The sequence below is a fragment of the Pyrus communis genome, chromosome 15, assembly GCF_041283825.1.
Source record: "Pyrus communis isolate YQ-2024b chromosome 15, ASM4128382v1, whole genome shotgun sequence".
Classification (NCBI taxonomy): Eukaryota; Viridiplantae; Streptophyta; class Magnoliopsida; order Rosales; family Rosaceae; genus Pyrus; species Pyrus communis.
Window position 1 is genome coordinate 21,201,791 of NC_142579.1, and position 24,461 is coordinate 21,226,251.

A 24,461-nucleotide genomic window follows, 5' to 3' on the forward strand; every position below is an offset into this window, starting at 1 on the left:
GAGGAGTCATGATTTACTCTTGATCGAAGGTTCACAGAATATCATGTACTATTTATGTACAAAAATAAAGTTTTTTTGTGTAGTATGTGAATCTATATGGTATAATTACATAATCTATCTGCATTCATTAAATTATAAAGAAAATTAATGAAAAGTATTTGAAAATTTTGAGTTTTAACGATAAGGACACAATAAAAGGTAAAGTGATATCATGATTGACTTTTTAGTGTAAAAATGTGATTTTTCATTAAAATGAACAGTACTAGAAGCTTTTCGTTAAAGTTCCCTAAATTATAACTATACAAATGTTAAGGCATGCACGGTCTTACTGGCACAGTTTATTAACGTCTGATTACTGCTGCATGAAATATGAATGACCGTATTTCGTATGGAAACACTACCTGGTTTACGAGACTCAAACTTTGCGGCGAACATCGAAGACATCATCTAACGGGGCATGATCACCTGTCCCTTTCGTCTTTCCATGCAACCTTTGAAGACAAACATCCCTCCCTGATTTACATTACAAATAAGAAAAGTAAAAGATCTTTCCAAAAAGACTCAAGTGTAGACTAAATCAGAGTTTAAACCAGTTGTAACACGCTACTTCTGTCATCTGGAGTGGCTTCGATGGTACAGTTCTTCAAAGCTTTCTGCAAAGCCTCAAATCTTGAAAATACCTTTGCCTGCGTATATCATAGTTTTCCAAAAAAATATGAATATCATAGAAAGTAGTAGCTGGATTGAAGATAATAAGCAGAAAGCGTATATCATAGTTTTCCAAAAAAATATGAATATCATAGAAAGTAGTAGCTGGATTGAAGATAATCAGCAGAAAGCAGGAAAAGAGCGTGCACTAGCTGGGATCGAAGAAAGTTCGGCCAAGTCCATAGTATAATCCCAAAACATCATATGCCTATAACAGAAGTGTCAAGTCAGAGTTACATTCACCAGAATTAGAGATTCAACAACTGAACATACACAAAGTTGTACACCATAAAATTTATTACCTTGCGATCAGGATCAGCATAAAGGATATCCATTGGAAATGGTAACTGAACATAGGACATCATGGGGAAAAGAATTGTTGGCGTAAGCCCTAATAGATTAGGAACATAATGAATTGTATTTCCTAGTTTAGTTAGGAGTCCCTTACCATTGCTTGTATTACGAGAGATATATTAGTATATATATTACCTCCAACAGGGAGAAAAATAATATGGAAAATAGATTGAAACCCTAAAAATAATTTTACCTTGGTATCAAAGGAGATTTCGGCCTGTCTCTTCCTTAACTCTAGACTTAGTTATTGCCAGTGTGAAGAAAAAAAATAAATAATAAAAAATAATAAATCTTGCTCACTGCCCAGCCGACTGCAGAAAGCCCAGAGTTCTTTGACTTGCTGCCAAAACCACAGACCAAAAACAATTACCTATTTTCAAAGGTTGAAAGGCTCGAGGCAAGAGACTTTCATAAGAATCTTGACTAGGATCAAACAAGGAATGGTTGCAGCGCCTGGAAGCAGGCCCAGTCAGGGGCCCAACATGGAAAAGAACTTGCTGCAGCATCTGGAAGCGGGCCTGCCAAGTCAGGCGCCCGACACTCCCGTGGAAAAGCAACAGCAGACTATGCAGCCGGTCCAACCGGCATGGCCTCAACCTGCCCACCCGCGGAAAATGGTCAAAAAGCAGACCCAGATGAATTGGGCCCGCAACTCTCTTTATTAAATATGATTGCTTCAAACGAGAAATCCGATGATCCAGGTAACACAGACACAAGTTTAATAGTATTTATTGATCTTGATACAGGTTGGATCATTGACTCCAGAGCCACTGATCATATGACTTATGATCGTACTTTGTTTAACTATACAACACCACCACCATGGAATAGTATTGTTGCTACCAATGGAGGTGTTGCCTTGCTCATAGGGGCGGGTTCGATAGCACTCACTCCTAATCTATCATTGCATAACTGCTTACTTATTCCCACACTCTCTAGCCATTTGTTATCCTTGGGACAGGTCACCAAGCAATTAGACTGTGTTGTGCAAATGTTTCCGTCTTTCTCTTTACTTCAGGATATCTGAACTCAGGCGATCATTGGGCGTGGTACTTAGAGAAGGGGGTTGTACTATGTGAGATCCCCAAAATTTATTATCTAAGAAGAGAAATATTCGAAAAAAAAAAAATTATGTTTAGGTTATTTATTGAGAAGGTATTTATGAAAAGATTGTGGACGTCATTGCGAGTTCTGTAATATCTTCGGATTACTTCTCGGAACTTGAATGAACTTTTAAGATAAGTTCATGTTGGACCAATGTGTCGATGACACATGGTGGCCACAAGTGATGGAATTAGTCACATGGAGATCAATTTGACAGCCACCAAGCTACTTACGTGGAGCTCTCTTTACCTGATTAGCTTGAGTTTGCATGCATAGCTTAGTCACTAATTAAGCCATCTTTATCTCATATTCATTAAGTTTCTTACCTGGCCATATGAAATGCATGACACATCATCTTGTGATGCGTTAGTCACCTTATTATGAATTGCCACGTGGTCCTGCATTCCATGAGTCATCAACCACGTGTTCCATTTAAGGATTGCACCAATGTTTCTTCTCTGCCCATTTTTATGTATTTCTTCCCTCAACAGACCTTTGCCTACTATAAATAGGGACTTTTCTCTGTTTTCAGAACGTAAGTTAGATTGGAAATGAGATCTAAGGTTGCATGCATGCATGTCAAGGAGAAAGGAACCACGAGAAATTGATATGCAAAGTGCTAGTCTAATATTTATATACATATGAGGAGAGAGATTAGAAAAGAAATAAGGGTGGAAGAAATACATTGGTTTAGGAGTGATCAAGGAACTTGCTTAAGTAAGTGGAGCTTAGTTATTGCAGTAGTGACGTGGATCTTCTTTTTAGCTTTGGAATTGAGGGTTTTGAAGCCTATTTGATGACTGGACAACGATTTCTGAGGCATTAAGGTAAAGATTTACATATGATCAGATTTTTGAGATTTTGTACAAGTTTCATATAGATGAGATTTAGAGAAATTTGATGTTTGACTCGAAATTCATCACATTTGGTCTTTAAAGGATGTTTGTATAGACGAAGTGAGTTGTACCATTGATGGATTGTGCTTTGGCTTGAAATATATGTTGAATTGTTGGGAAAACAAACCTCAAAGCCGCTGGTTTCATACCAGGGACTGAACTGCCAAAAAAGTTTCAATTTTGGGGTAATTTTGAAAATTACCAAAAGTTCAGGGGCCAAAGTGCATTTATCAAAAGTTCAAATCCAGATTTTATTTTTCTTTCTGGTAAAGTGAAGGTCCTTATTGGATATAGTTGTTGTTATGGGAATAAAGTTTAGTCATTACATATGGACATATAGTGACATATTGTAATTGTTGAACAAGGGACTCCAATTACTCGCGGTGCTTGCGTTTAATAGAGGTATTGGTGAGGAATATTGCCTGCTTGGCTTGGAGACCAAGTAGGGGGATCCTCACTTACCCTAGTTATGGAGTTTTGTGCATGTATGTATATGTAAATATACAAATACATGTGAAAGCTGCATATATTTTGTTGTGATAGAACCATGAGGAAAAATGGTTTTGTTTTATATCATGATATGCATGTTGTTTTATGCTACAAATTAAAGTGATGACTTGAGAATGAAGGGGGCATAGCGACCACCTTGGGTTTCGATCCCTTAAGCCACCGAAGGGGCTACTATGAAGGGATTAGTACCACTACCTTTCTAGGAGAGGTACTAGGATATCTAAGAGTAAAGCATTAAAGGACACTCTCGTTACACCTTACCATAAGTATATTCGTTTGAAGTTGGTCCAAGTAAGGGGGTAGTTGGTCATTGGACCGGTCATTAGGCATGTAGCGATTTATTGGGATCCCTGTTTTACTTTTAAAAAGGAAATTGTGTAAGCATACAATCTATTTCCAAACTAAACAAAGCTTTTGTTTGCATCAGTCATTTTCCTATAGTATATATAGTGTCGTATACTATTTTCAAACCTAGCTGGGGGTGGATTCCCCGAGGGGGAGTGATGAACGTTTGTGATACTCATCCCTACTTTATTACAGGACTGGTGCACCTACAAAAAGACGTTCTGGACTAAAGTCGGGACTATCGTTTTTTGTCACTGGTCAACCTCTCAGTGGTTCATTGCCTCACCATCTTGAAGGGATTTTTGTAGCCAAACTCAACATTTTGCATTTTCAAATCGTACTAAAGAGTTGGTTAGTATGATAATTACCTTAAACTCTTTGGTTTTGTTGTAGATTGTGAAGTTCTTTTCTTGTGTAAAATTTTTTTCCAAATTCCATTGCCCTTTTATTCTTCGTTTTACCAAAATCATTTCGGCTTCCTTACTGCTTAAAAGTATTTTACTTCCCCTCAAATAGCCTTACGTTCTATTGGGAATGTAGTGCCACAATGTTGGATTTTAAAACTATAATATTGTGTTACTAATAAAGTGTGGCACTATTACGTGCCCATTTTTGGGGCGTGAAGAAAAATGGCATCAGTGCAACGGTTGATCCACTTCTAAAGATTTTTGTTGTTTCTCTTTATTTTAAATTGTTTTGGTTCTAAAAAGAGTTTTGAATTCCACTTTTGATTTGCGTTTTGGATTGACTCTACCATGCCCTTTCAATTCGAACTTCTACTTCATTTGTTATCGCGTCAAATCTTGAACGAGTTGTTGAGTCAATATCTCTCATTTCAGTTCTTACTCTGTTGACAAGATGCCTAGTCCTTGGACAAGTCCAAAGGGAAATAGGGCACTAGATAATGCACAACAAATAGTTGAAATGTTTAGGACTTTTCAAGCATCGACGAATGCTTATATGCACACTAATGAGGAACGTGCACATGATCAATATATGTCTTATCTCGATCATTTTATGAAAAATAAGCCGCTCAAGTTTTGGGGAGCGCCTGAAGCTGAAAAAGCTGAGAGTTGGTTGGAACATATTAAGAAGAATATGAGAACTCTTCATGTACCACCATGCTTCAAGTTAACTTATCTTCACATGTTCTTGTGTAGCAGATTTATGGCAGGGTGTTATACGTGCTCAATATAACATTGAAAAGATGAATTTTGATGATTTTGGGCAACTTTTTCTCAAGCGTTACTTTCCTGATGCAATGAAGCATACCAAGATTCAAGAATTTCTTGATCTTAAGCAAGGGAATATGAGTGTGGCTGAGTATGTCACCAAATTTACTGAGTTGAGTAAGTACTTTGATGGTATTGCTAATACAGAAAACAATGGCAATTAAGTTCAGACAAGGGCTTAGAGACTCTGTTCGAAGACACATTGTAGGTCAAGGACCTAAAACTTATCATGAAATTATGGAAGTAGTAGTGACAATGATGGATACGGATTTAGAAGGCCAAGGCCTATTGAATGTTATCATTGCCATGAATTTGGATATACTAGAGATAAATGTACCAGTTGCATTTATAGATCTTATTAATCGAATATTCCGACAGTACTTGGATAAGTTTATTCTAATACTACGGAGGATCATGAAATGCATCTTCATATAGTTTTACAAATTTTAATGGACAACCAATTGTATGCTAAGAAGTTGAAGTGTGATTTTTGGCTAACACAAGTACAATTCCTTGGACATGTAATATTTGGAGATGGAATTTGTGTGGACCCCAGTAAGATAGAAGTGGTATTGAATTGGGAGCAACCTCAGAGTGTTTTGGAGATACGAAGTTTTCTTGGATTAGCTGGCTATTATAAAAGATTTGTTCGAGATTTCTCAAGGATTGCAACTCCACTAACCCGACTCACAAGAAAATGAGTAAGATTTGAATGGGATGATATGTGTGAATCATCATTTGAGGCAATGAAAACAAGACTTACCACAGCGCCGGTGTTAGTATTGTCTAATAACCAAGATCCATTTGAGATATACACGGATGCATCGACACAATGACTCGGATGTGTGCTAATGCAAAATGGAAGAGCTGTAGCTTATGTTTCAAGATAGTTAAAGAATTACGAGAGGAATTATCCAACACATGACTTGGAGCTAGCTACCGTAGTACATACATTGAAGATTTGGAGATGTTATTTGTACGGCAGTAAGTTCAACGTTTATTTAGATCACAAAAGTCTTAAGTATATATTTACTCAACGTGATTTGAATTTGAGGCGAAGAAGATGGGTGGAGTACATAAAGGATTATGATGTTGAATTGTCCTATCATCCTTGGAAATCAAATGTAGTTGCTGATGCTTTAAGCAGAAAGACCAGGAGCACTTTGTCTTGTTTGATCTTGGTGGATAAAGAGATGTTTGATACAATACAAGATTATGATCTACAAGTGCAACATGATGACATAAGTTCTTATTTGGTGAATCTTAGTCTAGCATCTTAGTTGGAGTGATATATAGTGCAGAAACAACATGAAGATCCTTAACTACAAAAAGTAAAGTAGAAGATAGTTTCAGGAGAAGCACTTAATGAACGGAAGCTTCATGAAAATTGTAGTGTGAGGTACAAAGGCTGAATGGTTGTACCTGAAATGAAGAAGTCGAAAAGAAAGTATTAGATGAAGCTCGTAGAACGCAATTAGATATGCATCCTGGAAGTACTAAAATGTGCAAGGATTTGAAAAGGCAATATTGGTGGAAAGGTATGAAGCGTGATGTTGCTATTTATGTTGGATGATGTGTAGCGTGCCAACAAGTAAAGGCCGAACACCAGAAGCCGTTTGGAATGCTACAATCACTACCGATCCCAGAATGGAAATGGGACAACATCACGACGGATTTTATTACCGGCTTACCAAGATCAAAGAAAGAACAAAAAAATGGTATTTGGGTGATAGTTGATAGACTTACTAAGGTAGCTCACTTTTCACCTGTAAAGATGGATTGGTTTATCAGTTATTTCACCAAATTGTATATTGAATGGATTGTTCGATTACACAGAATTCCAAATACAATAGTTTCAAATTGAGGTCCAAGATTCACCGCATGACTTCGAAATAAGTTACAAAATGAGCATGGAAATCGCTTTGATTTAATTACAGCTTACCATCTGCAAAATGATGGACAGTCAGAACAAGCAATTCAAGTATTGGAGGATATGCTTCATACATGCATACTTGATTGGGAAATGAAAAGGCTTAGAAATTGGGTTATGAAATGTAAATGACAATACCATGAACTTGAAGAAACAACTTGGAAATAGGAATCCGACGTTTAGATATCCACCTACATTTGTACAATAGTCCACTACTTAGTGGCATGATGGGAAAGTATCGGGCTATCTGTTTCTTTTCTTATTCATGTAATCATTGTCATTCGCTTGAGTTAAGGAACCAACTGGCCACCGGATCTTTGATACTCTACAGTGGAATGTTCATTGATTTAAGGAATAAGAAATTTAATAGATATGACGCTAAGAAAATTGTGCAAAGGTACCCATAATTTTCTTGAGAGTTTATGTGTGTTCGACTAAGTGTTAAATGTGGGTATGCATAATCAATACGCTTAAGATTTCAAACTTGATTTGTAAATGACAGTCTGATCAAAGGTGGAAACTCTGGACTTGTCAAGTAATTCGGTGCTTAAAGTAAATCTCAAAGACGAGATTTGTTTTAAGGAGGGTGGATTGTGAGATCCTAATCATTTATTATCTAAGAAGAGAAATATTTGAATATATATATATATATATATATATATGTTTATGTTATTTATTGAGAAGGTATTTATGAAAAGATTGTGGATGTCATTACGAGTTCTATAACATCTTTGGATTACTTTCGGGAACTTGAATGAATTTTTAAGATAATTTCATGCTAGACCAGTGTGTCGATAACACATGGTAGCCACAAATGATCGAATTAGCCACTTGGAGATCAATTTGATAGCCACCAAGCTACTTACGTGGAGCTTTCCTTACATGATTAGCTTGCATTTGCATGCATAGCTTAGTCACTAATTAAGCCATCTTTACCTCATATTCATAAAGTTTCCTACCTGGCCATATGAAATGCACGACACATCATCTTATAATGCGTTAGTCACCTTATTATGAATTGCCATGTGGTCCTACATTCCATGAGTCATCAACCATGTGTTCCTTTTAAAGGTTGCACCAATGTTTCTTCTCAGCCCATTTCTATGTATTTCTTCCCTTAGCCGACCTTTGCCTACTATAAATAGGGACTTTTCTTTGTTTTCAGAACGGGAGTTGGATGAGAAATGAGATCTAAGGTCGCATGCATGCATGTCAAGGAGAAAGGAACCACAAGAGATTGATATGCAAAGTGTTAGTTCTAATATTTATATACATATGAGGAGAGAGATTAGAAAAGAAATAAGGGTGGAAGAAATACATTAGTTTAGGAGTGATTAAGGAACTTGCTCAGCTAAGTGGAGCTTAGCTATTGCAGTAATGATGTGGATCTTCGTTTTAGCTTTGGAATTGAGGGCTTTGAAGCCTATTTGATGACTAGACAACGATTTCTGAGACATTAAGGTAAAGATTTACATATGATCAGATTTCTGGGATTTTGTACAAGTTTCATATGGATGAGATTTAGAGAAATTTGATGTTTGACTCAAAAGTCATCAAATTTGGTCCTTAAAGGACGTTTGTATGGAGGAAGTGAGTTGTACTATTGATGGATTGTGCTTTGGCTTGAAAGATAGGTTGAATTTTGGGAAAACAGACCTCGAAGTCGTTGGTTTCATACCAAGGATTGAACATCGAAAATAGTTTCAGTTGGAGTAATTTTGTAAATTACCAAAAGTTCAGGGGCCAAAGTGCAATTATCAAAAGTTTGGGAACCTATTTGAAATAATAATAAGTTCAAATACAATTTGTTTTTATTATTATTATTTTTTTCTAGTTAAGTGAAGGTCCCTATTGGATATAGTTGTTGTTATGGGAATAAAGTTTAGTCATTATATATGGACATATAGTGACATATTGTAATTGTTGAACTAGGGACTTCAATTACACACTGTGCTTGCGTTTAATAGAGGTATTGGTGAGAAATATTGCCTGCTTGACTTGGAGACCAGGTAGGGGGATCCTCACTTACCCTAGTTATGGAATTTTGTGCATGTATGTATATGTAAATATACGAATGCATATGAAAGCTGCATAGATTTTGTTGTGATAGAACCATGAGGAAAAATGGTTTCCTCCCTAGCCATATGAAATGCATGACACATCATCTTGTGATGCGTTAGTCACCTTATTATGAATTGCCACGTGGTATTGCATTCCATGAGTCATCAACCACGTGTTCCTTTTAAGGGATGCACCAATGTTTCTTCTCTGCCTATTTCTTCCCTCAGTAGACCTTTGCCTACTATAAATAGGGACTTTTCTCTGTTTTCAGAATGTGAGTTGGATTGGAAATGAGATCTAAGGTTGCATGCATGCATGTCAAGGAGAAAGGAACCACGAGAGATTGATATGCAGAGCGTTAGTTCTAATATTTATATACATATGAGGAAAGAGATTAGAAAAGAAATAAGGGTGGAAGAAATACATTGGTTTAGGAGTGATCAAGGAACTTGCTCAAGTAAGTGGAGCTTAGCTATTACAGTAGTGACATGGATTTTCGTTTTAGCTTTGGAATTGAGGGCTTTGAAGCCTATTTGATGACTGGACAATGATTTCTGAGATATTAAGGTAAAGATTTACATATGATCAGATTTTTGAGATTTTGTACAAGTTTCATATAGATGAGATTTAAAGAAATTTGATGTTTGACTCGAAATTCATCAAATTTGGTCTTTAAAGGACATTTGTATAGACAAAGTAAGTTGTACTATTGATGGATTGTGCATTGGCTTGAAATATATGTTGAATTGTTGGGAAAAAAAGACCTCAAAGCCGCTGGTTTCATGCCAGGGACTGAACTACAAAAATAGTTTCAATTTGGGGGTAATTTTGCAAATTACCAAAGGTTCAGGGGTCAAAGTGCAATTATCAAAAGTTTGGGAACCTTTTTGAAATAATAAAAAGTTCAAATACAGATTTTTTTTTTCTTTTTTTTTTTTTTCCTGGTAAAGTGAAGGTCCTTATTGGATATAGTTGTTGTTATGGGAATAAAGTTTAGTCATTATATATGAACATATAGTGACATATTATAATTGTTGAACTAGGGACTCCAATTACAAACGGTGCTTGCATTTATTCGAGGTATTGGTGAGGAATATTGCTTGCTTGGCTTGGAGACCAAATAGGGGGATCCTCACTTACCCTAGTTATGGAATTTTGTGCATGTATGTATATGTAAATATACAAATGCATGTGAAAGCTGAATAGATTTTGTTGTGATAGAACCATAAGGAAAAATGGTTTTGTTTTATATCATGATATGCATGTTGTTTTATGCTACAAATTAAAGTGATGACTTGAGAGTGAAGGGGGCATAGCAACCGCCTTGGGTTTCGATCTCCTAAACCTCCAGAGGGACTACTATGAAGGGATTAGTGCCACTACCTTTCTAGGAGAGGTACTAGGATATCTAAGAGTAAAGCATTAAAGGACACTCTCGCTACAGCTTACCATAAGTATATTCGTTCGGAGTTAGTCCAGGTAAGGGGGTAGTTGGTCATTGGACCGGTCATTAGGCATGTAGCGATTTATTGAGATCCTTGTTTTCCTTTTAAAAAGGAAATTATGTGAGCATACAATCTATTTCCAAACTAAACAAAGCTTTTGTTGTGCATCAATCATTTTCCTATAGTATATGTAGTGTCGTATACTATTTTCAAACCTAGCTGGGGGTGGATTCCCTGAGGGGGAGCGATGAACGTTTGTGATACTCACCCCTACTTTATTACAGGACCAGTGCACCTACAAAAAGATGTTCTGGACTAAAGTCGGGACTAGCGTTGTTATTACTTGTCAACCTCTCGGTCGTTCATTGCCTCACCATCTTGAAGGGATTTTTTTAGTCAAACTCAACGTTTTGTATTTCCAAGTCGTACTAAAGAGTTGGTTTAGTATGATAATTACCTTGAACTCTTTGGTTTTGTTGTAGATGGTGAAGTTCTTTTCCTATGTAAAATTTTTATCCAAATCTTCGTTTTACCAAAATGATTTCTGATTTAGTACTGCTTAAAATAATATTGCGTTACTAATAGTGTGTGGCACTATTACGTGCCCATTTTTGGGGCGTGACATACTATATTGACGATGTTGTACATGGTCGTGCTCATCAAGTTCAAGGTCATAATAGTGCAAAAATTGAAGACTATTCAGTTGTGGCATCATCGGTTAGGTCATGCCTCATTTGGTTATTTGCAAAAATTGGTTCCGTCATTATTTGGTAATATTCCAGAGTCCTCGTTAAAGTGTGATGTTTGCACATGAGCTAAAAATCATCAAGCTTCATATTCTCCAAGTTTGAATAAAAGAGCAATTTCATTTAAGTTAATTTATTCTGATGTGTGGGGGTCATCTTCGGTTACTACTCAGCATGGTGTGTGTTGGTTCGTAACATTTGTTGGTGACTGCACTTGAATGACTTGGTTGTACCTCATGAAAAATAAAAGCGATGTGGGTGGCATCTTCAAAGCTTTTTATCACATGGCCTATACTTAATATTCACTCCATATTAAAGTGCTTCGATCAGACAATGGTGATGAGTATCTTAATCAAGATCTCTCTCAGTTTTTTTTTAATAGAAAATGGCATTCTTCATGAAACTATGTGTCTTCAAACCCCACAGCAAAATGGTGTTGTTGAATGAAAAAATCAGCACATCCTTGAGATTACCTGTGTCTTCTTATTAGTAACTGTGCATCCAAGAAATACTGAGCTAATGCAATCACCTATGTTATTTATGTCATGAACCGGATGCCGTTACGTGTTCTTTCTTTTAGAACACCTTTGGCCGTGCTTGTCGATCATGTTTTGCTACCTTCCACTTTTCATCTCAAACCCCGGGTTTTTAGTTGTATGGCATAAGTCCATCTTCACAAAAATCAACGAAGTAAACTTGATCCATGTGTAGTGCAATGTGTTTTCCTTGGCTTTAGTCCTCAACAAAAGGGCTATAATTGTTATCATCCATATACTCAACATATGTACGTCACCATGGATGTTACATTCTCTGAAGACGAGTTATTTTTTACTCTCAGCCACACTCCTTAGGGGGAGACAACCTTAATTGACGATTATAGCGGGTTCAATTTAATTAATGCACCACCTGCAGATTGTAGCCCCTGCAGACTATAGCCCAAGTGATCGTGGCCCAGTTGCAAATCATAGCCCAAGTGGGCTTCTTGACCGTGTAAGTCTAAGTAACACGGTGCTACTAGGCTTCTTGATCGTGTGATTCAAAATAACACAGAAATTGGGCCGTGTGAATGCCCAAAAACTGAACCAGTCAGCAGCCTAAGTGGGCTTGATATTTATGCCACTGTCAATATCCCAAGTGGGCATGAAAATCATGCAGTTAGCAGCCCAAGTGGACGTGAAAATCATAGAGTTAACATCCCAAGTGGGCGTGAAAATCATGCAGCTGCAGTCAGCCCAAGTGGGCTTAATTCGGAAATAATAGATGACGGCCAAAGTGGGCTCAGTTTGGTATTGTTTGGTGCAGACCCGAGTGGGCAACTTAGGCCATCTCCAACCGAAGGGTCCAGAGGGCCTTAAACAAATTTTTGAATCCAACGACTAGCTGACACTAGTTACTATTGGATTAAAAAAAAAAAAAAAAATTTTGGGCCAGTTGTTTCTTTTTTTAATTCTTAAAAATTCTAATTTTTTTTCCTATAAATACATAAATCATTCATTAAATTTAGTTCTATTTTTTTTTGGCTTTTGGGACCAGTTACCGTTGTAGTTTTTAAATTTAAGTTGTTGTTGGATTTGAATTTAAGTTGTTGTAGTTTTTAAATTTAAATAATGAATTATGTTTGGCTCTTAGTTGGAGACGATTTTTTGTGACAAGGCTAAAACGAGCCCTATGGCCCTTTGACCCTCGGTTGGAGACGGAGGCAAATATGGCTCTGTACTGTTCATTAAAATATTAATATCTTAGAGGGCTAGAGGGCTAAAATGAGCCCTCTGGCCAGCCCTCGATTGGAGATGGCCTTAATAACTGTAGTGAAGTAGAACACGGCAATCCCCCCATATTCCACAAGTACACATACATGATCCAATGGATATCTCTGAGGTAAGTGTTCACTCAGCTATTAATAAATCCTTGTGTTGCCTCCTCAACAAAATAGAGGAAAGCCATCAGATAGGTACTCTCTAAAAGGGAAAGTATGATATTCAATTGCTAACTATGTCTCTACTCATCACCTCTCGTTGAGATATTGTGCACTTGTTCAACAAATGGAAACTATTAAAATACCTACCAAAGTCGAAGAAGCCTTGAGAGATCCAAAGTGAACAGAGGCAATGCAAATTAAGAGGGAGGCATTACAGAAGAGCAAAACATAGAGCGTGGTTACAATTTCCAATGGAAATAAATCGGTAGGATGCAAATGGGTGTTCACTATCAAACATAAGGTAGATGGAACGATAGATAGATACAAGGCGAGATTGGTAGCAAAAGGGTATACACAAACCTTTGGCATCGACTATCTCGAGACATTTGCTTCGGTTGCAAAAATGAATTCAATCAAAGTTCTGTTATCTCTTGCTGCTAACCTTGATTGGCCTCTGAGGCATTTTGATGTGAAAAAATGCATTTTGCATGGGGATTTAGAGGAAGAGGTATATATGGATTTCCCACCAGAATATGGTATTGAAAACTCCAGTGAAAAAGTATGCAGACTTCGAAAGGCATTGCATGGTTTGAAACAGTTGCCGAGAGCTTGGTTTGGGAGATTCACTTATGCTGTGAAGAAGCATGGATACAAACAAGGCAACTCAGATCATACTTTGTTTATCAAGCGTAAGGATGGTAAAGTGACCTTACTCATTATATATGTGGATGATATGATTGTTACAGGGGATGATACAAAGGAGATTGAACAGTTAAAGGGGTACTTATCCTCCAAGTTCGAGATGAAAGATCTAGGAGGACTCAAATACTTCCTAGGAATAGAAGTTGCTAAGTCTCGAGAAGGCATATACTTATCACAACGTAATTACATGTTAGACTTATTATCAGAAACTGGTATGCTAGCGTATAAATCAGCAGATACCCCAATTGTGTAGAATCATTATCTTGCGATCTATGAGGATTAAGTTTTGACAAATAAAGAGAGGTACCAAATGTTAGTTGGAAGATTGATTTACTTGTCACTTACATGACCTGATATTGCTTATGCAGTAAGTGTGGTAAGTCAATTCATGCATGCATCTAGTGAGGATCACATGGTGGCAGTAATATGGATTCTTAGTTATTTACAAGGGGCTCCTGGAAAAGGGTTAATGTACAAAAAGCATGGACACATGGAGGGGAATGGATATACAAATGAAGATTGGGCTGGGAATATTACTGATAGGTGGTCAACGTCAGGCCATTTCACATTTATTGCCAGTAATCTTGTGACATGGCGAAGTAAGAAACTGAATGTGGTGGCAAGGTCTTCAGTAGAAGCCGAGTATGGGGGCATGACACATGGTATTTGTGAACTTTTATGGCTTCGGATTCTACTTACTAAGATAGGGTTCAAGCCTAAAAAGTCTATGATGTTGTACAGTGATAATCAAGCAGCTCGAGAGATAGATAACAACCTGGTACAACATGATAGGACCAAACATGTTGAGGTGGATAGACACTTCATAAAAGAGAAGTTGGATGTTAAGCTAGTTGATATTCCATTTGTAAGAATGGAAGAGCAATTGACAGATATTCTAACCCACGCAGTTTCCACTGGAAGGTTTCAGGACTTACTTAGCAAGTTGGGTCTAGGCAATATTTACACACCAATTTGAGGAGTGTTGCCGTGAGCTCTAATAGATTAGGAATATAATTAATTGTATTTCCTAGTTTAGTTAGAAGTCCTTTACTATTGCTTGTATTACAAGAGATATATTAGTATATATATTACCTCCAAGAGGGAGAAGAATAATATGAAAAATAGATTGAAACCGTAAAACTAATTTTATCTAGAATTAGCTCCAAAGATCAGGATATCAAATCCATGGTATTAGCATGCAAATTTGTAATTAAGAAATCGCAATGATTAATTTGAGCATCTAAGGAGAATTAAAGATGTAAACCTGTATAAAATTATCCATTTGATAAGAGATGATTACACTTTCTTCTATAATACTAGTCCAAGTCTCTCATAAACGTGTCTCATAGAAACTTCATTACAGCAATACCAGACCTACTACTTATGCCAAAGCCCGGTCTCCTGCAATAGAAGACCTATTACATATGCCCAAGTCCGGTATCCTCGATACGGAGCTTCTGGTACCTGTTACTTAAAATGGTATGACACAACCAAAATTACATAAGCAAACCAGGTAAAGGATCTATTTGGTCAAAGTAGATGTAAACAGCTTTCTCCAATTGGAAAGCATATAAACAAATATTATTAACCACCACATGTCACATGACATGCTTAATTAAAAAAATAGGTTCCATTCTATGATAGCATGGTTGAATGAGTCTTCACTAAATGATGTTTGTTTCATTTTGTCAAAAGGTTCCTAAAATATGGAACATTTTGTACATATGAAGACGTCACGTGATCAAATTATTCAATCTTGTTAATGTTTCATCAACTGAACTGTTTTTAAAATAAACAAGATAAGTGACATGATAGTAGCTGGTCATACGTGATCGCAAGCTTCTGACCTAGAAAGTCAAGGAAACAGGTACAAGAAGAGTCTCAGTTCTACACATCTTAATACAGCTTTGAGTCATCGAAGGCTCATAGGCTTTCTTACTTTTTCCATTTTTCTGAACCGGTTAATATGATAAAATGGCCCTTTTTAAGAGCCGTAAAAACACATACTTTTACACACACCTTCAACCTCCAGATGGGGAACTTTAGTTCCTTCCACATTTAAGAGTTGAAGATGCGTATCACACACACACACACTGTACACACACCAACAATAACTGCACATTCTACGAATTATGTTTCCTATCATCACCCTCCATTTCATCTCTCCATCTCCCAGTACTCTTATTTCCCTCTAACCATTATCTCACTAACTTCTCCTCTCTTCACCCTTCACCCACTTATTCAAAATCATAAAAGAAAGGGCTAGTCTGGATTTCTTAATGGCACTAAGTGTCAACGGATTGTTGCAATGGGTGAATAAATGCTCAACAAAGACATCTGCTTGATAAAAAAATACACTAGTTAATGTTGGAGCAATATTAGAAGATATGAAAAATAACAATATAATTGCAATGATAATAATCATAAAGAAATTCACAACATCAATTATATATGAGATTAATATAAACAACTAAAGAGAAAGTTAGAAAAACTGACAAACTTGGAGATTGAGGCTTGCATAAATGCAATGTCCTAAATACAGAATTTCGCCCCTACTCTTGTGCTTGTAGTTCGGTAGGCGTTCGTCTCCCAGGATTCAACAATCTATAATCCGAAGTCAAAGCACTTCAATCATCGGACTCTGGCGAACTTCATATATTCCACACTCTCAAGACACAACTCGGAATTTGACTAACCAAGACTAAAAGACCTTAGAGAAAAACTCTTCTCTTAATCCTCTAGACATGTGGGATGTTTGAGTTTATATGGAACTCAAGCCACCCCTTTTGAAACATTGTGACCGTTGCCTAAAGTTCCAACGAACAGATGCAACTCATGAATTTGAATTCAACTATGACACATGACTTTTATTTTTCATTCATATAAAAACTTTTATTTTTCATTCATATAAAAATTAAATATTATAATATATAATTTTCAACAATTCCCCACATGAATGAAAAATTAGGAAGAATTTGAGAGTATAAGCAGACAAGAGATGCATCGGGAGAGGTGTCTTTTGGACTTGAACCTACCCTAGTGAATACTTATCGGATTTACTTGGTGACGCAGTGAATATAGAATCTTGAACTGTTCATCGCAGTAGTAAACCGAGACAATAAGCAACACACATCACTAATCCTAATATATTCCGGTTCATACGGTTGTGTTCATTTTGGTCATGAACAAATCCTGGATTCATGAGAGCTTTAGAGAATTTAGTCATCTCATACTCATAGAAGCGACCCACTTCTACTCTCACATAGGTGACCACTAATTAAGAATAGGGAGTTTTAACGAAAAGCTCGCGGTACTGTTCACTTTAACGAAAAACCACATTTTTACACTAAAAAATCAATCCTAGTACTATTCATTTAACCCTTTATTTTGTCCTTATTGTTAAAACTCAAAATTTTCAAACCCTTTTCATTAGTTTTCCTTTAAGAATATAGTCTGCTCTATTCCTCTTATTTATAAGATATCACTATCATTAAGTATAAATATACAACCTAAAACGTCTGCAGACAACACACTTCTTCCACCATAGGAATGAGGTATATAGTGTGTTAACTTCTATGAATCATGCCCGACCAGTTTGCCTATTGAACTTAGACCATGGGATCTCCAATCAACTAAGTTAGGTTTTCGTCCGGTTGATTCATTAGTTATGTTGGCTTTAGCCTCATTCCCCTCGATGATCAACTTACTCTCTAATCAAACTTTTAATAATTGGATCCACTACTAGGTTGATTATTTTTAATGGTGTGCACAATCCACCTTATGGAATTATATTTCATACGAGAGTAGTTGTTTACAATGTCAAGTCCTCAAAAGTATATATATGTTGGGACTTTTGTAAGTAATTTGCTAACACTTGGGCGCACTCCCCCACATTTAAGGAATTTGTAGGAAGGTCTCTAACCTCTTTGTACCTTAAAAAATTTCTCATTTTAAGAGCTGACATTTTAATTGTCTCATTCAATTACCAAATTACTTTTCCCTTCTTCTTTAGTAAATCTCATATATCAAAAGATAGCTAAGTTATCCCCACAATCCCCTTCCATTGTGGTTTCTTTTAACACTATCAATAATTCACTTCTACACTTTAAGAAGAAAATGAAAAAGATAGGTCCTTTGTCTATCTTCACTTCTAGAATTTGAAGCCTCATTAGCCTTATTTGTATAAGCACGTACTGGCACTTTGCCTTCAACCTTTGAACTTTGATAAGTTTCCATGGCTAAACTTTCGCTCTGAAATGATTAACCCTAGCTTGCAGGCAACTCGATCATCATGACTAACATGTAGGGTGAAATTATGAGTTTCTTAATTTTACGGTAGTTGTCAAAGCAATACCTTCATCAATGTTAATTAGCTAATCCTTATAATTTGTCCAAAGACAAAACTTGACTAGCATGCGTGTTCATATAATTATGTATTTGAGAATCCAACATGCCCCTTGCGCATATTCAAAATACATACCGCAGAGATTTTTGTGTCGTAATAACACAACTCCTTATATCATTACGTTGAATTGATCATGTGAGAATAACACAAGATTCATTTCACAATTTGCAATTTTCCATGACACTTGCAGATCACCATGAAAGCACTCACAGATCAAATTCACTTTGATATATACAAATTGCCAACTGACCCACCATGGTTATAGATTACCAGTTTGGTGAATGGCGTCTCCAAGCAGTTGATAACTTATTCAGACGAGTGGTTACACATATATCTATACCAATGGAAGAGAGACACAACTTCTGAAACCTGCTCATTCATTTGTACCAAATGATCCGTGCAAAGTTTGCTACTTCACAACGTGTCTGCATTTAGAATGCAAACTACGCATCGCTTGTGAGGTATACCAATTCAAATCAACATTTTTATTCTATTTTTTCATAAAGAAAACCTTCATGGATGTGTCTGATTAGAATCAAACAAACCATTACATTCCTTTTATTAGAAAAATCCAATGGCATTTGGCATATTTCAAATGCCAAACTTCTCTATTTCGGCACATCTCCTTTCTGTAAAAGGAACTCTTTCATGAACTGGTATGAATCCATTACACCTGCAGTTCACATGATTTTAACCGACACATCTTTTCAGTGTGTGCGTAAACTGACCATACTACAACATGGGGATATTAAGCAATAAAACCCAATCCTAGTCTCGTTGATTTCCGATAAGAAACCACTTTTCCAAAGCCATAATGGTTAAGAAACCATGATCCAGTATGTTGGGATAGGACTATAATTCCTCATCATCCAAATCAGTTGAAAGGTATTCAGTAAGCCTCAGTTATAATTCAAAGTCAGATATTTGTTGTCATGGCGGTTACAAAAATAGTTATGCCTTTCCAGCATAACGCCCTTCCGCCAAGTAATGCATATGTAGAGATATATTTTCATATCATCTACAATCATTCCAATTCCTATGGGCCTTGACACAAGGATACCAGTCCAATGACTGATCGTCAGTATATATAAATATATACTTTTTCATGAACAGGTATGAGTTCCAAACGCTGCATGAACCAAGCTCATGAATAACCGTGCTGTTGGGAAGTTATCTACATGCTTTAAGTATAATTGAGTGACTTAATTCCATCTAGATATTGACACTAGTTGAATCAAAATTGCCCCATATATATAAAGTTCTAAAACTAATCACTGAACATAATATAAATTAACATATATGCTATAAATTACCACAAAACAACCAATGTGCATGATTCAGTGGTTCCTCAAACGGTCATTTTAGGCATAAAATTGTGTACAACTAGTATGCATATCCTAGGTTTAAAGTATCTAATAATGTGTTGACACATACATATATCAATCATATATAAAACACATAAACCAATTGCGTGACTAGTGAGTATAAGCAGATGCAAGAAACGACCCATCATATATCAATAAACTGATTATATAGATGAATATCCATCCGCATATCATCATGATTTCTCACTTTTCTTTCTTTGTATTCAAAACCAGCGACAATTCTCTCCATATTAGAGAAATGTTTCTTTCCTCCAAATGATGGCAAATGATGGCTAGACTCATTATTGAACATATTATGATTTAAGTTTTTCTACATTATGAGATTAATTTCTCACATCCATATCTTCTAATTGTTCCATAGAAAATTTTGTCTTTAGATTGTTGGAGCAATATTAGAAAATATGAAAAATAACAATATAATTGCAATGATAATAATTATAAAGTAATTCACAACATCAATTATATATGAGATTAATATAAACAATTAAAGAGAAAGTTAGAAAAACTGACAAACTTAGAGATTGAGGCTTGCATAAATGCAATGTCCTAAAGACAGAATTTCGTCCCTACTCTTGTGCTTGTAGTTCGGTAGGCGTCCGTCTCCCAGGATTCAACAATCTATAATCCGAAGTCAAAGCACTTCAATCATCAGACTTTGACGAACTTCATATATTCCATACTCTCAAAACACGACTCGAAATTTGACTAACCAAGACTGAAAGACCTTAGAGAAAAACTCTTCTCTTAATCCTCTAGACATGTGGGATGTTTGAGTTTATATGGAACTCAAGTCACCCCCTTTTGAAACATTGTGACCGTTGCCTAAAGTTCCAACGAACAGACGCAACTTATGAATTTAAATTCAACTATGATATATGACTTTTATTTTTCATTCATATAAAAACTTTTATTTTTCATTCATATAAAAATTAAATGTTATAATATATAATTTTCAACAGTTAAGTAATGTAAAGAGAAGTTACAAGAACCTCGTACATGTAAATACTATTCCTAGAAAATAATATGCACCCTTCAACTGTTAGATACGCATCTGATGGTTACAAATGTGTCAAAAAGATGTGGCTGCATCTGTGACCCATGAACGAGACCCCAAACAGATACTCATGTCATGTGGCTTTTTATTTAATGATCAGAAAACTAACATGATTAACATCACGATTAGACCCATTTACTAAAAACCTTAGCATCTCATTCCTTGATCCAACATGTATACTGGATGTATGTGGATGCATTCCTGACACGTAACAAATAAATCCATACTGCAGTTTTACACATACCCATATTCTTTTCATGCCATATCTATTTATGATGCTTATTAAACAAGCACTCAAAGTACAAATATAGCCCTCAAAGATTATAGCATCGAACACAACTTTATAAACCGTAGCATTAGAAACATTGTAGTGACACACTGACCCGTGAAGGAAAATAAAGATACCCGTTCTGCGAGGATACGAGCTTTATCAGGGGTACCAACACCCGCTGCTATTAGTTTCACACCAGATGAGTCGAATCTCGCATTATTTTCTTTGAGAGATGCAGCAAGTTCCCAACTTCAAAAAACCCAAAGAAAAAATTGTGGCTTGTAATCGATACGATCAAAACCCAAAGAAAAAAAAAAAAAAACTCAATGTCAATGAAACGCAAAGCAAAACCCGTCACATGATGGGCCACGCCAGCGCCAGCACCAGAACATGATGGGCCACGTCAAGTCGAACGGTGGATATTAAATAAGAATTTTTTTTTTTTTTTTGACCGTTGAGATCGAACGTTCCAAATTAAAGATCTGTTGAGATCAAACGGACCGTGGGAAGCCACGTGGCTTCCCAACGGTCACTGAAAAAGCAATTTTTTTTTTCTTTCTGATTTCTTGTCGGCAACGCGCCCCCACACGCGAGTGGGGTGCACGCGCCTGACAAAAAAAAAATTAAAAAAGGCATGACGCCAGGCTGACATCAGCGCTGGCGTCACAGGGCCTCAGGCTCTCGGGCTGGCAATTCTCCACGGGCCCAGAGCTCGGGCCTCCACCTCCACTCGAGCTCTCCAACGCTGGAGCCAGTCCACCAGGCCTCGGGCCCCTTTTCTCTCCCCCGTCCCCCGAGCAACTGCCCACGCTGAGCTTGCTCTAAGGCATGAGCTTATACGATAGGTCCTCACCGCTATCAAACCTTTTGGGCTTCAAACTTTTCGGATCAACCAACAATGTAGGATTCGGATGTACGTATGACCTTTACATTAATTAAGACGATCGTGTCACTTGGTATAACGAATTATCGATGGATCAAAAATGCAGTACTGGCGATGGCCCAAGTGGGTACAACCTAATCAGAGAGGCTCATATACAATGTTTCAAAAATAGGGTAGTTTGAAAACGTCACACTTAAGGACTCACAAATATAAGTAGAGATGAACAACACTAAACTGCAGTTGTACTAATTAGCAAATGTAAGTCTACTTTAATCATTATTTATCGTTAATAAGCGAGGTCTTGTTTCAGACAAAACCAACCGCCCCCAAACCCCCCACCCCCCAAAAGTGAGGTCTTGACAAGTTTATTTCAAAACATCATTGAACAGATTTGATGAATAATTGGTGACTCTTGGAAAGAATTAACATGTCTATAGTAACATTAAAGAATTTTCTAGTGCTTTTGAGTATTGGTCAAAACCACACAAATTAAAATCCAACCATTAAAAAGTTTAAATTATCTAATAATTTGAAACACCGAAGAATTCTTTTATACCTTAATGCTCTAATTAGGAGGTGGGTAGAGTTTTTTTTATGGTCAATTACAGTATTACATGTAGATGAGTCAAGCTTCTAGTAAAGCCATAATTTAATGCAAAGCTAAAAGAGCAGGATAATAGTATTATAGGAACCAAAGTAGAAAAAACATTATAGTACCTAAATAAGGATAGAGAAATGCTAAAGGGACTCTAGATGAATTCTCAGACACTTCATAGTTTAACGTTAATTTTTTAGTCAACATTATAAAGTATTGTGCAAAAACATGATGTAAGTCTATGAAGAGTTTCACTTTTAAAAATCTATTTAGCATTTCTCATAAGGTAATATCATAGCACAACTTTAAGACAATAACCATGAACTTCCAAAAATAAAAAAAGATAGCGCATGTGTTTCAACTTGACAATGACTTTTTCTTGGAAGGGTGGTGTTTTTTCTTCTAACAAACGATATTATCTACATTAAGGAAGTTTGGGTGGGCTAATCCTCACACTTGACTAGTAATACTGTAGTTCAAGTTCGCATTTGACGAGAATCGAACCTAAAACCTCTCACTTACAAGTAAAGAGGAATACTAATAGATCATAGTACTAGTGGCGAAAAGATGATGTTATTCATACACTCTATTTATCTCTTACATATCTTTTGTTTATTTTTATCCCTAAATCTTCTTCAATTTATTTAATCTGAACAAATATTGAAAACAGTGTGGCTGTGTTGAATAACAACACCTTTTGTTTTTTTTTTTTTTTTTTTTTTTGGAGAACTGGAAATATCATAAAACTAGGGCTGAACCCAAACGAACAAAGAAGCCCACAGAAGGCAAGCTACAAAGAAAGCAACAAACATAAAGCAGAGGAGGAGGGAGCAGAAGCTTAAGATGCTGCTCCAAGTGCTAAAGCGTCCCCCTCCACTGCCAGAACAACAAAATTAAGGAAGATAGGGTAACCCATATTTGTTCAGAACATGGACCAATGAAGATGTAGGATGATTAACCCAAGTGATACCGCACATCTCCGAATTACTTCTCGACGTTAACCGATGCGCCGCCATATTGACCGATCTTAGAACCCAAGACCAACGGCAATCCTAAAAGGATTCCCCCAGTTGCAAAATTTTAGCTAGGATGGGGAAGGCCTCCCAACTGCCAGATGAAGAAACATTTACCAAGTTAGAGATGTTCTCCTTCAAGTCGGACTCGACAATAATCGCAGTAGCTTCCACTGCGGCAACATTCGGCGCCTTACCACTTTTGGTTTTGCACCACGTAACCTATTCTAGCTAAGCTGATAAAATTATTACCCACACCTGCTGCTCATTGATTATGAGTATGTCCCACTCTAGTTATGAAGCTAATGAATCTGGTTTAGCTTCCTTATTTTTCATATAATATTACGGTTTAATAGTATTACTTTTTATTTATTGTTAGAAGCTCTTATCATTCAAATGGTACCACTCCCTTGAGTTTTAAAAGATTTGGGTTAAAACTTGGTTTTGGGTTAAATTTTGCCCAAAATACCAGACAAGGCTAAATTTTATGACCCACCACTGCCCTTGCGCAAGCATGAAAAAACTTCACTGCATTGACACGTCTCACATCCTACACGCGACAAAGCTGCAGCGGGTGGGAACCGCCACTGATAGCTTTGTCGACCACCCAAGTTCTCCCCAAACGACTACTTTCATCTGACGACCCACATAATTGGACCGTTGGTTGATCCAACAATCCAAATTCAAATTTTTTTTATAATCTAATTTATAAATACAATAAATCCAACAGTTGAGATAGAATATGAACAAATCTAAAGATAAAATAAAATATCTGATGGTCTAAAATTAAATCCAACAACTAAATCAGTTAAAAAATTATTTTAATTATTTATCAGAATCTAAATATTTTTAGGTTAAAATATTCAAAAAAATAAATTAGGATAATCAACATAAATTTTATTTT

At 36.4% G+C, this 24,461-nt stretch overlaps 1 pseudogene; it reads right to left on the reverse strand.

Moving 5' to 3' along the window:
* Positions 1–406: 406 nt before the first annotated feature.
* LOC148690676 (thioredoxin-like protein AAED1, chloroplastic) lies at positions 407–23,560 on the reverse strand (annotated as a pseudogene).
* Positions 23,561–24,461: the final 901 nt, after the last annotated feature.